The 17,351-nt window shown below is 41.9% G+C and overlaps 1 long non-coding RNA gene across 1 annotated transcript in view; it reads left to right on the plus strand.

The window, feature by feature from the left end:
* The window catches only part of LOC138283394 (uncharacterized), a 67,453-nt gene extending 58,770 nt beyond the window's left edge, over positions 1-8,683 (plus strand). Inside the window, exon 3 of the long non-coding RNA XR_011201233.1 lies at positions 8,635-8,683. This is a non-coding gene — a long non-coding RNA (uncharacterized lncRNA). The remainder of the gene's footprint in view (positions 1-8,634) is intronic.
* The last annotated feature ends 8,668 nt before the right edge of the window (positions 8,684-17,351 follow it).

Genomic DNA, 17,351 nt, shown 5'->3' on the forward strand with positions numbered 1-17,351 from the left:
ACAACCTTAGTGGTAACTCCAGTGTGGTTGTCCATTACTGATCCGTTCCCTGTTTGTTCACAGTAAGGTTGCTCTGTCTTCACTATCCTGTTTCTGTGCCTTACTTAACTATTTCCTGGTGTATGCATTTAGCTGCTCTTCTGCTTCGGTACACTACCTTCATAGGGAGACATTCTGTGACCTCAAGGGGTGTCCCAACCTGAGTCCAGATAGAACTGCCCGGAACCGTGACAAGATCTGCCTACCAATATTACACTTTCCCACGTCATGCGTGCAAGTGATGGCCTTTCATTTTTGCACAAGGTAGTTCATCCCCCTTGTATGGAGTTCTCCACCAGCGAGAACTCTGTACAAAGGGAATGTCCTCTCAAGAAGGACAGCAATTCCTTGAAGAGTTTGTGAATTAATAAAAGTAGCACAAATACACAGGGATATACATTTAAAGTGGAACATGGTTTTACTACTCTTTATGTAAATATGCCCTTAAATCTTGTACGCACATCCACACCAAACATTTAAGAACAAATTATTAGTAACTAATCGCACTGTCATGGCTGTTCCTTTGATTAGGGGGTGAATAAAGTGGCCTTCTTACAGGTGGCTAAGATATCAGAGGACTATCACCTTATGTACATGACATGTGTGTCATGTTGCAATAACATTGTGACACCGATAACATGTTCCAGCCAAGCTCTGAGTGAATTTAGAAAGGATGAACAATAGAATGTTCGAAAAGTTGTCTACAAAGATAGTAGTAAACAAAAAGACTGTTGGTAACTAAAAAGTTATTAAATAATATTTGGACATAAAAGTTAAACAATGGGATAATGCTAAGGTGAAACTGACCCTTCACAGCGCTCGTCATTTAGATGTAGTAGAATCACAGCCCTGGTTGCAGTTGTATCTCTGGGGCATGCTTTACAAATGGGTTGTAATACTAGAGTCTGTTCGGAAACTCTAAATTGTTCCTGTACACCAAGGGCAGGAATTCGAGAGAATTCTAGTAGCTCTATCCTCGGGTGATGTAAAATTCATTCCATTAGCATCCACAAGTATCACATTTACACCCGTGCTGCTACCTGAGATCCCTACAGCCTCTGCCAGTGGTTGGTTTGCAATCTGAACTCACCAATGGTGTCCGTGTCAGACCAACCACTTTCAGAGATGCTGATACAGTGTGTGTATGTACTGCTACTGACGTGGCTGTTCAACACACTCACAAGATCCTGTGCGCCGAAAAATTCTGTAAATTATAAAATAAAATGTGATTCTATTTTGACTATTTTTATTATATTAGAAGAAAAGACAACATCTGTTGTTTACTTTTAAGAACGTTTTAATTATGAAGTTTAAACGTTATTATTCAAAATGAACATCTTGAATAATCTAGGCCTAGAGCTAGTGACAAATAATTTACTGAATGCAATACAGGCAAAACTGTAATAACTACAAGATGAAGGTACATTGAAGAGCTGTAGCCTTTAACTTAATTGGCCCAGATTTACCAAGCACTTGCGTTATCCTTGTGTCATGCAAGTGGATGAAAGGCAACACAAATGCCTAACTGACATTAACAAAGCCATACAAATCAATGTTTGGGAGGCCTTCGGTCACTTTTAACCTGCAAAGTAACTCAATGCAGTGCCGTGTTACCTTGCGTCTGGAAGGTGTTACATGGGTGGAGCATGGGCAGTCCTGTGCATCCACCAATGTATTTTGATACAGATTTGATACAGACCCCGATTTACTGCAGTGAGTAATGGTGGGTTTGTGCCAATATGGTGTGCCTACCTGACCTTGGTTTAACGAGAAAAATATATTTATTTCTCCTTGTTACTTCCTCTTTGCATGTGTGCTGCATTCTGCAACACCCATTCAAAGAGGAATATACTTCCAAGAACTGTGTTTGTGTAGGTAAATGTTCCTTTCTGCACAAAAACAATCCTACCCACAACACAGCTACTAGGCACAGCTTTCTTGCTCCCTAACTGAATAGCGCTGTTTTATTGTAAATATGATGCAGTTCAGCTCTCCTCTCTTCCCTTCACACAACGTAGCACAGCAACTTGTCTTATGATCTTGCATTGAGAAAATTATTAGCACATTTGCTCCAAAATGTGCTTGTTGACATGTAATGCAGATTATTTTTCTATGTATGTCCAAAGGACAGATTAAAACTAATCTATACCCACAAAAATTATGAAAGAAGCAACAAAAATACATAAAGAGAAACAGATCCAAATGTTTGGACTTCATGTGACACTGGGGATGAAGACATTGTCAACTCATTTGTATAATTAATTCATTTGAGAATTTAGGGCATATTTATACTTTCTTTGTGCCGTTTTAGGGTCATTTATTTTGACACTGAAATGGCGCAAAGTGAACTCCATATTTATATTTTGACACTAGACTTGTCTAGAGTACAAATATTGGAGTTAGCGCCATTTTTTGGATGTGTGAACCCACCTTGCGTCAATGAGATGCAAGGTAGGCGTTCTTGTCCAAATAATGACTCTAAACCCGTAGCGCCATATTTATCCCTCTGTGCTAAAATGGCGCATGGGTGGGAGGTGGACCTAAATAATGGCGCTAAGGCTGCTTAGCGCCATTATTTAACGCCTGGGTCAGATGAGGTGTTAGGGGACCTGTGGACCCATTTCCATGGCCATACTCCATGGAATGGGCCCACAGGTGCCTGCCCCAGGAACACCCCCACCCGCACCAGAGGGACACCAGAGGATAGTATAGGTAAGAATTAAATTAATTTTTTCTGTGCCATTGGTGGCTGCTTACATGGGCCCCCCTGCATGGCACTGGGTCTAATGGCCATGCCCAGGGGACACTGGTCCCCTGGGCATGGCTACTGGGGTGGTGGGCATGGCTCCTGTCTTTACTAAGACAGAGGTCCTTTTTGGGTGCTATTGCTTCAAGAAATGACACTAGGCTGGTTAACGCCAAACATATTGCCTAGTGTCATTTCTGGCTCCCTAACACCATATACCTCTACCCCTGCCCCGCACTTTTCTTTTGACGCTGGCCGTCCCTTAGCGCCGGCTTGCACCATTCCATGAATACGGTGCCTGGCAGGCGCTCAGGAATGCTGTAAACCGGCAGTATACTTTTTGACACAAAACTGCATTTGCGCAGTTTAGTGTCAAAAAGTATAAATATGGGCCTTAATGGCGACCAAGGCAACCACTGTTGAGAAGGGAACATCCACTCCTAAAGGGGCCTGTATTTGACACAGGGCACTAAAATAGTTTGCCTATTTTTAGGAGCCCATATCACATTTTACATGGGAACAATCATTTTATATAATGCCACTATTCATGAGGCCATCTCTGTGGCCTCATAATCCCGTCTCTAGTTATTGTTGCAAGTAGTTATTTTAGTATGCATTGTTTTAGGAATCCGCATGAATACAAGAAAGTTAGAAGTACAAATCTATAAAGACTTGATTAAACGTATTTCATAATTGTGATCTCAAAACGCACAAAGGCTTTGTCACCATCTGTCATGGTTTCTGGGAGTTACAGGAATATGGGTGGCATAAGCAAGATAATAGCTTTGGAGCTCTTTAGAAAAGCCGAACAGCTATATAGATGTATCACATACTTGCCTGTGCTATTTACCAGAAGCCGTAAACTGATAAGTCATAGGAAGGGCCTTATTATCTTTTGCAAGTTTATGTTTTTTCAGTACGATGAGTGGAATTGATATTTTTTCATATTCTGCATTCTTTATTGCCACATTAGGCTTTTCTAGCTCTGGGCACCACATGCTAAGGGTATCTAATTGTGTAAGTGGACATCTCGGGGAAAACTACCCCGGTTCATTGATCGTGAAGGAATTATTAGGCGGATAGTCCCATTTTATTAGTGAGAAGTGGAGGCTAAGCAGGATGTTAGAGGATATGTTCTAATTGCCATCATCATGAAACTAATGAGCCACAGTAGAAACATTTTCCGTGACGGTTTAAAAAATGTGTTGGTGTTCCATAAATTATTGGAGCATGTCTCGAATGCTCATCATAGCCTGAGGAAACTGGATATTTTCCCTACATGCAAACAAGCAACACCCCATCTCTTCCAATGTTTAAAAAAAAGTGTCACAATGTGGGTGGGCGACTTGTTGGTAATTGGGAGCAGCGCTTACATTGCAAATGTACAGAGAAAAAAGATGCGCCTATTTCTTACTTGGAGAAATTCTTGGGGACTTATTTACAAGCGGCCTGCGTCGCTGGTACGTCACTTCATGTGACGCACTGAAGCCTGCTGACCCATATTTACAAGGCCATGCAAAGCCACTTTGCCTGGCTTTTCATGGCCTTGTAGAAATGGAGTAAGGCAGCGCAGCACACGTTGCTGTGTTGCCTTACTTTGCATCAGGGAGGCGTTACCATGGGTGTTGCATGAGTGTTCCACAAAACATCTATGGATTTTGACGCATTCCCAGATTGACAAGGTTTTTTAAACCTGGGAATGCGTCAAATGGCTACGCCACCACAGGGGTGGAGTAAGGGTGACGCAACGTGGAGAAATAACTTTATTTCTCCCCGTTTTTTTTTCCTCTTTCTATGTGTGCTGCATCTTGCAGCACACACAGAAAGAGGAAAACACCTCTCGTGATTGTTTTTGTGCAGGGATGTTTCCCTTCCTGCACAAAAACAATCATCCCCGCATCACTGGCACCCTGGCACCATGGTGCAAGAGTGCCTGCATTGGCGCATGGCAGCAATTTGTGTGCCAGCGCAGGAAAAAAGAACAGTAATGCACCGTATCTTGCAAATATGGTGCTTTCCTAACCTTTTGTTTTGACGCAGGGCAGCGCAGTGAGAAGACTTGCAGCGTTGCCTTGCGTCAAAACATTGTAAATGAGGCCCTTGATTTTGATGGTTGCCAATAAAACACCATGAAAAAGTTAAAAAGATTTTTGATCAATGGGCATTACTATGGTCTCAAAATCAGACATCTACTTGAAGGCAGATTTGACTCAAAGGCTGAATGGTTGTAGGCTTTTCGAAATGTATACAAAAGTAAGAGGCTCGTTTAGAGACTGCAGAACTCACTGCCGAATTGGTGAAAGCCCGCTCTACTGCCCCCTCCCCGTTATCTCCTCTAGTCCAATTTAGAAACCCACCTTAGTGGCAGAGCTCCACATTAAATGCCGCAGGGCATCAGACACGTGACCTGGTGGTCCTGCTTTCATAGACGGGCCTCTGAGTCAAGAGTTTCCAACGTCAGACCCAACCGAGGCTCTTGTTTTGCAGATCTGGCAGAACCTCAGGTTTGGCAGGTCGTGAGTCTCACCAATTTATTGCAGGTCCACTCCACGAGCCCCAAGTTGGGATGCATTGCCTGATAACATAATACATGTGGGTGAAAGGGGTTTAAACGCCAAATTCAGAAAAACATAGGTGAAAAATCCCTCTAACTCTCTCATGAGATTTTGCCAAACTAAGTAAAACGCAGTTGTAGCGTTAATATTTTGGTGTTCAGAGACCTATGCACTTGTAGATTTCTGCCTACATCTGGGAGGATATTTATGCCTGGATAATATTCAGCATTTCCAGGCAGAAATATCCACCCATTAGTAAGATTTCTACATCTACACCCTCGTATAAAAGGGGTGGAAACACCTATATTTGAAATTACGAAGCTAAAGTTACTACTAGTATCTTTATGATCACATTTTAGCTGTAGGTCTGCAGGTGAGGCAGGGATGTCCGTTTCCGCTATGGAAAACTCAGATTGTGAAAATGTAGGGATACAGCCTTCACCTGGCATAAATCACACACCTCACAAACATAAACACCACTTAGCAAATAAACTGAGCCCGCACCGCTTCCTCTTAAAGTGCGTAACTTTTCTGACTGCCAGAGACCCGGAGACATGCTACAGCTTCCAGGATACAGCCTACACCACTCAAGCAGAAGAGAAACTTCATTCAGGAGGGGACAGACCTAGTAAGTACTTTTGTAGAGCACTATACGCACTACATGATCTGCCTTCATACACACTCGGGGACATCAGAAAGTGGCCTTGTGACAGGGGCTGACACACTCTCCCAGAGCTTTGGTGGTGATGGTATACACATCATGGGGACCTCAAAAAGGAGGAAGACAAGAAGAGGCAAATGAAGGAGACGTAGACGATCCAGGTAGCAAAACCTCTTCCTGGAGGCAAACGTGGATCTCATCTCCGTTTCACCCCTGACGATGATCTTCTCTTCTCTTCCATGAATGCTGACCTGGTATATGGCCTGCCTGTTCCCTGAAATCCCAATGTAAGGCTATGTATGAACCAAAACCTTCTACTACATCACAGCTACCCACTCAGGTCACACTGTCCTCCCCATCACAGAAAGTCACACATCTGACACATGTCACTCACAGAAGGCTTTGCTCCCTCTTTAGTATTAAGTTGATTATACTGATCAAGTGAGTTGGTATCAATAGCTGGGACAGGAGCTGCCTCTACCACGGTTGGGCGACAACCAAGAAACACAACTAAATGCATTCACACACCCATGTAGGTATGCCACATTGCAATCAATGTCATTAAAAAGAAATGTGTATGTCTTTGTTATACCTCATTACTGAAGTAGTTCCCAACGTTAGGTGGAGAGCAGCTCCACTATAGACCAACCTCAACACAAATGACACTCTAAATCTGCTCACTTCAAATATCTGTTTTCTAGCAAACTACCCAGATTTCTCTGCTTCTTTTTTACATAATTTGTCACTCTAATCCTGAAAATGTATTGTTTAGACTTATTCTGGGTGCTCCCTTGTATCTGGACAAAGCTAAACCTCTCTGAAGAGCTATAATGATAGCTTAACACGTGTCAGCGGTTGCTTTACTCAACCCAGGGTGGCTTGGATTGTATTTTGCCAATCCAAAGCTGTAATACTGTGTTTTAGTAGTAAAAGTCTTTTGTCATTTACCAGCTCAGAGTAGATACCACTGTCCTAATCCTACCCTTATGGGCTTTGTTGTAGAAACTATGAGAGATTTTGTCCCTTTCTAGCTCGGTATGGATGGCACTATTTATGCTATGCTTAAAAACTTTGCTAAAAAAACAGACATTTGAGATGAGCAGATCCAGAGTGTCTCTAGACTGAAGCTGCTCTCCACTTAAACTTGGGAACTGGGCAGAGTTCTCTGCTTCTTTTTTGCATAATTTATGCAGCACACTAAGCCTGAAAGGGTATTGTTTTGATATATAGACACACTCACACAAATACACATTCATATATGCAACATATGTTACTCTACAATGGTGTCAGTATAGTAAACGTGTTATTTCAAAATATTGTGTTAAAATGTATTAGTGAACCTATACGTCTAAAGGCTCTCTCTAATGCCAGTGTTGTTTCATAAATAAATATTTCCATGTGGAGCTTAACTGTTATATGTACATGTCTCTTGTCACCCAGTCTATCCACCCATGTCCCTATTGCACACAAGGACTGAATGAGATACTTTTTGTCACAGTACCTAACACAATTTCACACCATGCCAGTGTATCCCTAAAAATAACTTTATCATGCTAGTTATGATCCAAGAGATGTTTATATGGCTGTTATGTATTGTTTAAAAATAACATCTTACTATACAATCATATTACTGTTAAGGGATATTGCCTTATACTGTGCATGTCTGTCTCAACAGTTCCAATAATACAACAGCTCCCGATGTGCACCATATGCCCCACTCATCATATAATATCAGGGGATATCCTGCAAGAAGCAATTCTATCTACTAGCTGTAGGTCAGGTAGGTTTGTGACCACACTATAGGGCATATTTATCAGCGGTTTGCGTTATGCTTGCACTACGCAACATGGTACATGCATGACACAAAACTTAAGTCATAATTTTGAAGCCATGCAAAGTCACTTTGTGTGGCTCAAAAAATATGGAGTAAGGCAACACAGCGCAAATTGCTGCGTTGTCTTACTCTGCCATGGTAAGGTGTTCCATGGGCGTTGCATGGGTGTTCCCATGCTACTCCCATAGATTTTGACGCACTCCCAGATTTGGAAGAACTTCTAAATTTGGGAATGTGTCAAAACCTTACACCTTCCCATAGAAGTTGTAACAAGGAGAAATATCTTTATTTCATCTTGTTTCTTCCTCTTTCTATGTGTGTTGCATTCTGCAGCATACAAAGAAAGAGAAATATGTCTCCCAGGATTGTTTTTTGTGCAGGAAGGTGCCCCTTCCTGCACAAAAACAATCCTCCATGAAACACAGGCAGGTAGTTTGCATTAGCTCCAGGCATCCTTATGTGTGCCAGCGCAGGGGAAAGGACAGGAATGTGCCATAAGCCTTAAAGACTGCACATTCCCGCCCTTTCCCACTGATGCAAGTCAGCGCAGCAGGGTGACTTGCTAAGCTGCACTCCGCCACTTTGCATTAACATGGCCGCATATGTGCTGTCAGATCAATTGGTAATTTATTTTAACTTTTTATCAGTGCAAAAAAATGTCTGTCCAGTGACCGATTTCTCTATGTCAAAGTAATATGTAATATATCTCTTTTTTCAGCCTTGATACTATTATTGTCCCCTATCACGGTTCCCCTCAATTTCACGGTCACAATTCTGAATCTTTACTTTTTTTTACCAGCTGTTGGGTCAAGGGACACAGGTCGACAATCTTCTTCAATGATATTGGCCAGCAGCTGACCACTAGGGGTCTGTCCACAAAGTCAGCGTCCATGGCAGGAGCAGGTATGGCAGCGTTATATATCATTAGTATGTTTATGTATTATCCAGCAATTAACATTCAATAATTAATCTACACCATTGTTTACCAACCTTTTAACTTCTGTGGACCACCACTTTATCATTACTGAAACCCGGGGACCCCCAGTGTATCATTATTGGAATCCGAAGACACCCCTCCACACTGAGTCATTACTGAAAGCTGGGGACCCAAGCCTATACATTGTCAATGATTTGAACTGCAAAACAATACACACAAAATACAGAAACAAGCATTCTATCAAACACATACAAAAATGATAACACATTTTATTTAATTTGAAAACAAATAAAATAAAAAAATAAGCATTTTAATTTTAATAGGAAGGTTGGAGTTTTTCTAAATTCAATTGAAACCACATATCGTCCATACTACATTCTGTTTGATGCACCTGCACTGCTCCCACAAATCAATCTGAGCATACTAAGTGCATTTTTGCCTCCAATTTCAAATTCCTTGTCATTTACAATACGTTTTAAAATTTTAAATTGTACATTTAGCCACTTTATTTATGTACACTTTATTAATCTGCTAATATTAGTTAATTTTTCTAAGTAGCCACGGACCCCTGAGGAGTCCTTAAGGAACCCTAGGGGTCCCCGGACCCACCAATCTACACCAATGTGTCATTTCTTGTTTGCTATACTGCATCTTTAGTTTAAATATGAATGTAAGCTGTAAGGTTACACTTATCAATGACATAACTATTTTCCTTTGGATCATAGTGTACAAAAACCTGATGATTATGCCATACAATCTCCAAGAGGACACAAACATGCAGTGCACACATAAATTGCCATGTCTGTGGCCTTTGCAGCTGTAGAGTATTAAAAGATGTTTGGTCCATCCCAGGAAAACATCTCAAAAAAGGTTGGTCAGCAGTCATCTCAGAGGGAACTCCTATGGAGTTCACATTCTCAGGTAGCACCTACAGAGCCACAGATGCTTGTCCTCATGATGCAAGACTCTTACCAAATGGGCCCTCAGCCTCAAGTAATTCAGTTGATTAATCTCCACCACCCTCCAGTGCAGTTGCAACTCTGGACTTCTCTCAATCGTCTGAGGGAGAAAAAACCCTTGGTGAGAAAACTTTTGCCCCATTCAACAATCTCTTGCACGCAACCTTACCTTATAGGTGATAATCAAACAACTGCACATGGGAGGGCAATGACATGGGTCAAGCTGTTCTGGGCAGCAGAGAGAGTCTGGATTACCACGTGAGGCTGGGAGGATACCTTCAGGACATCCTCTGCCTACAACCTTGCCCAGAACTGGTGGCCCTCCCCCTACCCCTGGTGCTCCTAGCTCTTTGGGTGTGAAGAACCACTGAACTAACATTAGTGCCAATGTTGTGCCAGATTGCAGTCCGAGCTACATTGCTCAGCTGGGTGTCAGGTTCCCCACTGAGTTATGGATACTTTTGGAGGACTCCCTCCCTGACATCTCCAATTACTCCTGAGGGGAAGTGGTCACCCTCTCTCCTTAGGCATGTGGGAAATTAGTAAATAAACCAAAATGAGCAGCAGGAGGGAAAAGGATTGTCTGGTTGGTATTAGAAGGCACAGTAATATCCTATATCCTTTTTGTCACAGGTTGCAGAAAAATCAAGCACTGCTATGAAGTTCTCAGTCACTGCTATGATGTTTTTCACCTGGATATCAGAGGCAGCAATTACTTTATAAAAATAGGTATACATAGAAATTGCGGTTGTAAAAGTTTCCAAAATGATACCTCAAAACAATTTATGATGTAATTAATTTTAGGATATAGAATTAGATGGATTTGAATGTTAAGAAATATTCCTACATGTGGTATATGTTATTAATCACACACTATATATGGTCTCCAAAGACGTAAGATGAAGTTACAAGTGCGGGTGAATGATGAATATGTAAGATTAAATATTTGGATCAATAATTGAGTGTTATTTTTTAGAATGCTTATTACATTGAAATGTGCAAGTTTGGTTGTGGTATGATGGTGTTGCAATCGTGGTATATGCGGGCAGTGATATAGCCACCATGTATTATTAACCCCACTCTGTCCAACCACTGTGAAGCATCAGTCAAAGTAGTAGCTCATGTGAAATGTGAGGCCACTGGCGAGTCACACACCGGCAGACCCTGACCTCTCTTCTGTGCCACCCTCTGAAAACCTGGATGGGCTGCAGTTCAGGGGTAATGTCTACATGTAAGGCCTGTCACATGGAAATGTGCAGTGTGCAACAGGTTACAAGAATCTTGCACACTACGTATGGGAAGTCCTTGTCAGGATTCTGCCAGGCTGCCATGAGGACCCAGTGGTGTCTTTCCTTTACACAGGTTCATGTCAAAACACTCTCCAGCCCACAGTGGTTGATATCAACCTCCGGGCTTGACTTCCCCAAAGCACCCTAATGCATTATGGACCCTTCATTTCCTTTCAATGCTGTCATTTGTCTCAATTACATTATAAAGGTCGAGCTCTATTCAGTAATATGGTGTATTGTTCCTAAAGATATTCCCAGAAACATGCACATGATTTCTGGATCTAACTATTTTCATTACAATCCATACTCCGTTCCTAATTTCCCTGTTTCACTTCTTACGCTTTCTGGCTTCTTCAGTCTTTCCATCTCCAAACCTGAAAATAGTTCTCCCTCAATGGCTGATCGAGATTCGCAGACATTGGGTAATGGCTTATACCTGGATTTCACGCTGCCCCTGTGCTTCTTCTATTAGCTTCCAACTATTTGATTCTTATGAGCTTAGTGGTTGCCATTCTCACAACCATCTTTACTGCTGAGACTGTTTATGAACTAGTGCTGCTTTGCTTTAAGTTTTGCTTTTCATTTCTGTGTGTTATGGGCATGTTCTATTACTTGTTTCTCCTCTTACCTGTTTTGCTAGTTTTACTGTTACTGTTCCTTCTTGTTACACCCCCCAATATCCATGTTGCATCCCAGTGTTACTAGTGTGCACACTTCCAGTATTGTCTAGTCTTCCCTTGTTCCTAGTTCCACCTACATTTGTCCTCTCCCATTCTTCTTTGTGTACAGATTCCTAGCCTTGTATTCCAGTATTCCTTTTCCTTTGTGTGCTTTCCATCCTGCCCTTGTTTGTGTGAAGATTTCCTGTCTTGTATTTCAGTGTTCTCTCATCTGTTTTCCTCCAGCCCAGTACTGTTATTGTTTCCTAGAACCCTGTCCGGCTTTTCCATAAGATTGTTTCTGTATTCAGTTCCTCATACTCTGACCTCTTTGTCCTCAATTATGATTATGTTGAAAGTCATTGTTACCAGAGGCTACCAGGGAGGTCTGATGCTAATGTATAGTGATAACTCAGCTCTCTTTTACCACTGGAGCTGCTGAGAGATGTCCAAAACTCTGTGAGGTTAACTGTTCCTTTCCTTCTCATTAGATCGTTTTCATTACAAATAGATCAATTTCTATGAATCATTTATTAATATTCTGATTTGTTCTTTCTTATTGCCTACCAATTGTTTATTGTACTGTGTATGCTTTGTCTTTCTAGTTTTGTTCTTGGAGGCTTAGTCCAGTTCATGCCCATTGTCTCAATCCACTGCCCATTCCAACCTGCTGCAGTCTTAATTTTCAGTCCTGACCCCCTTCCAAGTGTTCATGTATTCACTTCTGTTTGTTCTAAACCCCTCCTTCTAAATAGCATTGTCCCTACAGAGAGCAAGCTCTCCTTACTAGTTAGTCTAGCCCTGTTCTCTGTAGGGGCCTGTCCCGCCTGGTGCACCACCACGCTGTGTATATTCAAAGTTTGAGGATGCCAAAAGTGTGCTCAATTATGGCTCACCTAATTATGTGCTCTCTTTTACCTCTATTGAGGGTGTGCAGTTGGACTTCAGAAGTAAGTAAGCAGATTGGGAGAGAGGGCATGCCCAACTTGACGTGCAACACACACATGTGAGATATGCTATGGCATGGTTCTTTGAGAATGTAGCAGACAATCTATACATAAATGCATTACATCTTAGTAATATTTATGTATGTTGTACTTCTATAGTGCACACCTAACCCAGAGGTAGTGGAGCAGTGTACAGGATCAGAATTAAACATAAAATCAACTAATGGTAGCAGAAGTATCTAATTATGGACTGTTAATACATTGTGATGTAGTGTTTTTTAAAGAGGCACGTCTTCATCTTTTTCCTAAACTGGAGCAGCTTTGAATGGTAGTGATGGTTACAGGCGTGTTTTTTCAGATCATGGGTGCAGAGATGGAAAAGGCCTTCTACCTTAATTTATATTTTTGTTATTTCGTAATCTGCCGTTTTATGGCATCCTAGCTTTGGGTGTGTCAAAATCCACCTGCTGCAGGCAGGCAGAGGAAAACAGTAGTCTTCCATCTGGGTGAGGGTGATTTGATTATATTTCTTCAGGCCTTGGATGAAACATGTTGCTGAGTGTAAGATGCTTTTAAGGGGTGATTGTGTGGAGTCTGGGAGACTATGGAGCAAGGCATTACCCTCAACAAATGGAAGAAACAGTTTCACTTTCTTTAGAAGAGAGAGATAGTACCAGGCTACTTTTACTTTCTTTAAAAGAGAGAGCTAGTACCAGTCTACTTACTTTTTTGGCAATGTCTTTCTTAAGAGTGAGGTGTTGTCTAGGTCAAATCCCAATGACTTGGCACATAATGAAAGTTGTGGTTCGATGCATTAAAGGTTTATGTCATTGAGCCATGTTTGTACTGTTTCCTGTTTGTTGTTCTTGGTAAATACCAGGAATTCTGTTTTGGTTGAGTTGAGCTTCAGGTAGGTACTGGACATCCAGGTTTGCATGTGTAGTAAAAATAGATGTGTTTGACCACTGACTTTGTGTTCACCACTTTGCATACTAGTTGTTCAGTGTTCACCAGTTGCAGATTACATTTTGTATTCAGTTTAGCTGCCTATTGGCTATATCGTGGCATTAGACATTGCAGTTGAGCTGTGTTTTTTCCACAGGGTAAACGAAGCTTCTTTCTTCCTATTTTGTCCTCACCGAACACGAACAGTTCATAAAAAGAAAGAACATATTTTTTGTTTTCTTCAGTACAGGGAACAGGTTGGCCTTGGTAGGAGAGCCTTGAAAGGCTGGCCACTTTTCAATGTTTTTCTTCCAACTCTGACCTACAGTAGCCAGCATGTTTGAATATTTCCATCTGAGAGGATGGGGCCTTCTAGAAGGTTCTTTTGTGGTTGTTTAAGATATTAAAGAGGTGGCCCTGCTTAGTAGCGAGGGAATTTCCATGACCTCGGTCAGGATTAGACGTCGAATGCCTGACACAGACACTTGTCCTGTGAGGGTGGATATCTCTTTCTCTCAGTTGAATGGGGTCATCTTCTTGCTGGCATGAGAAAGATGAAGAGCTTGGCAGGCTTTTCAATTATGCTATAATATAATCACATATATTTGCTGTGTACATTGCAGTTGAGAATCATTTTGATATATTTTCCTTTAATTGCTGTGACTATTTTTAAATGTGTGCTTTCAACCTACTAATCTCCTTCACTGTTTAGGAACCTCGTGGTGAAGTAATAATGTCTTCTTTGAACTAAGAAGTGCATTCCAGAGATTTTTTTGTCAGCTTGGTCATTAGTGAAAGCAAAACAGCATGATGTGCAGGCAGTGTTTGAGACACTGGGTGACTAAAGCAGAAGAAACTTTCTAATAGAGTTGTGCATTAGCATATTGGTAATCTTGATGCTGTTGATCTCTGAGTACAGCACCAAGCTGCTCTATGTAGAGGTTGAAAATACAGGGGACTGTAAGGAATAGTGGGAGATTCTGTTGGTGATTAGGATGTTTTGGGATCTGGAGGTGCCCATGTGAACAAACTGATGACAGATGGAAATGTAGGAAGAGAATCAGTGAAGGACATTGGAAGTAAATCCCATCTGAGACTCCAAGGTGCGTATGAAGAGGGGATGATCAACTGTCTCAAAGGCAGCTGAGTGGTCCTGCAATGTCAGGAGGCAGAGACCATTTTCATCTGTTGTCAGAATGACATTGTCTACAATGTGTAATTTAGTGGTTTCCGTGCTACAGTGTGATCAGAAGCCAGGATGGAAGTCATCAAGGAGATGGTTAGTTGAACGTAGACTCCATTTTTATTGTCTTGGTGATGAATGGTAGATGAGATTATGGCGAGGTTAACTGGGTCTAGTTTAGTTTTCTTTAGGAAGAGGAGAATCTGGCCTGCGTTGAGAACTTCTGGGAAGATGGCTTGAGTCAGGGAGCATTGACTGTGGTGTGCAGCGGTGAAAGAGGATCCTTAGAGGGAACTTTGTTGAATCTCAAGAGTAAGACTTTATCTTCCTAAGAAGTGCTTTGAGGTAATTGGGTATGCTGGCGAGATCTGCAATTGTATGGTCCTGCAGGTACAGGTGGGAGTAAAAGATGAACAGGCTTAGTGTTGTCATTGTGCTGTTGAGTATTCTGTATTTTTCCAATGAGCAAGAGTCTGAGAGCACTGCACTTTTCTGTGGAGTGAGGAATGAGCGGGTATGGCAGATAATTGATACAGTGCTTGATTGTCTTGGACAGCGTTTTGCTTCTGCTGGTGTCTTCACTGATGGTGCTGGTATAGTATTTTGCTTTGGCTCATGTGATGAGCTGTCTGCATTGTTGCACAGAGACGCTTTAGAATCATGAGGTTCTCATGAGCTATTTTTTTCTTACATTTTCTTTCCTGTCTGCAGATGGATCTGTCAGCAAGGTCATTAGATGGCCGGGGTGCTGAAGGCATTGGCTTGCACGTGCCTGTTTTAATCGGGCGTAGATGTTCCTATAATTGTCAAACAAAGTGTTGAAGTCATTTAGGATGATATTGGAATCTGAAATGAGTTTATATGTTTGAAAGATGAGTTTAAGTATTAGGTAGTCTATGGAGAGGTCTTTGAAGGACCTGAAGGTTTAGCTTTCTCTTTTAGGCTAATCCGGAGTTGTTGGCAGAATGCTGAGTTAGGAGATAGTGAAAGTGGTCAATCAAGTTGAGGGGCATGGGTGCTTTGATTTGTATTGTTGGTGATGTTGAGAAGACAAGGTCAAGGATGTGGCCTGTACAGTGTGTTGGTTGTGTAACATGCTGTACCACGTTGAGTGAGTAGATGAAGTTGACGAGGATGTATCATACTTTTTATCTGCTTGTTTTGTCGGGGAGGTTCAAGTTACTCAGGAGAGTGGTTTAGGCATGCTGGATGGATGAGGTAACAAGAAGATCAGAGAATTCATCAATTAAATCCTTGTTCTACCCAGGAGGCCTATAGATGAAATGGAAAGTGGCAATCTGTACTGCAGGGTGCAATAGCATGTCAGACTCGGATGCAGGACCGGGGCTCTTATGAATAATAGTGTGGCCTTCTCCCTTCTTTTGTGCATGGTTCATACAAGGTTTGCTGTAGCCTGTGGGAAAAATGATGTCTAGGGTGTGTAAGTGAACCTTATTAAGTTTGTGAAGCGATGTCTGGTGCTTGGAGTACTGTAGAGTGAGCTTTAATAAGAATGAGTTGAAATATGTGTGTTCTGTAGTTTGAGGTTTGAGGTGTGGTAGTTAGTGGGATGTGTATGAGGTTGGGTCTACTTGTTGTGCAAATGTTGTGTGAGTGTTTTGGGTATCTACGTCTTGATGTGATTGCACATGAGGTATATCTAACCTTGTGTGTTTTTATTGTGATGGGTGAAGTTATGAGTGGCTATGTTTGTGGTACTATTCCCTAGATGTACATACAATGCCAGTGTGAGTAAGCTAATCTCATCTAGTAGGCACATGCCACTGAAATTCCCAGCAGCCCAGTGACGTGCAATAGGTGTCTGTCAGAAAATGTAACTCTCATTTCTGCAACCAGAAAAGTCAGCATACATATTTGTGAAGTGGCCCAAGGCATCTCAGACAGCTTGCATATTGATGTAGTGCCAGTGGTATCTGTTGCAGATATGGTGTTTCCTGTGGCAAGATGAATGAAGTGCCATGTGGGTACAATTGATAGCACCTAATATGTTCTGAAAGTAAGCATTGGTAAATATTTCCCATGCCAGTTGTTGACTTTCCATCAGTGACCATGGCGCTGTGATAAATTGGTACACTCATCTTGTGATAAGATTCAACGCAGATAACAAGCACTGTGAATGGATTGCCTTTGAAATGCCTATGATGTCCCATTGTCTGGAAGGTCGGTGACCAAGAAATGGAGCTCAGCCAGTAGTTTGACATGAGTGGGGATGGCTCGGGAGTAGGCTGTAGGTGAAGGTAGCTCCTGTTGCCAGTCGACAGCCATGTGATGGGTCACATCAGATGCTTCCCTGAACATTCCAAAGATTTTGATCTTTTGCTTGTAAATCCTTATGCTTCTCAAGTAATTGATGATGGGGAAGCAACAAAGATATTCACTGACATGGTGATCAAATAGATTTTGTTGTGTCTTGTTTTATTATGTGTGCAGTCTCTGTGGTGGGCCCTGGGGTGGGGGGGAAATCGGCCCAGGGAGGGGGGTTGACCTGACCCCCTCCCATATTGAATTGGCCCCTAACTGTCCACCTTAGTAGTATGCAAAGGGATTCCCCCTTTTACTAGGAGGATGGACAGCTT

The sequence above is a fragment of the Pleurodeles waltl genome, chromosome 3_1 (genome assembly GCF_031143425.1).
Source record: "Pleurodeles waltl isolate 20211129_DDA chromosome 3_1, aPleWal1.hap1.20221129, whole genome shotgun sequence".
Classification (NCBI taxonomy): Eukaryota; Metazoa; Chordata; class Amphibia; order Caudata; family Salamandridae; genus Pleurodeles; species Pleurodeles waltl.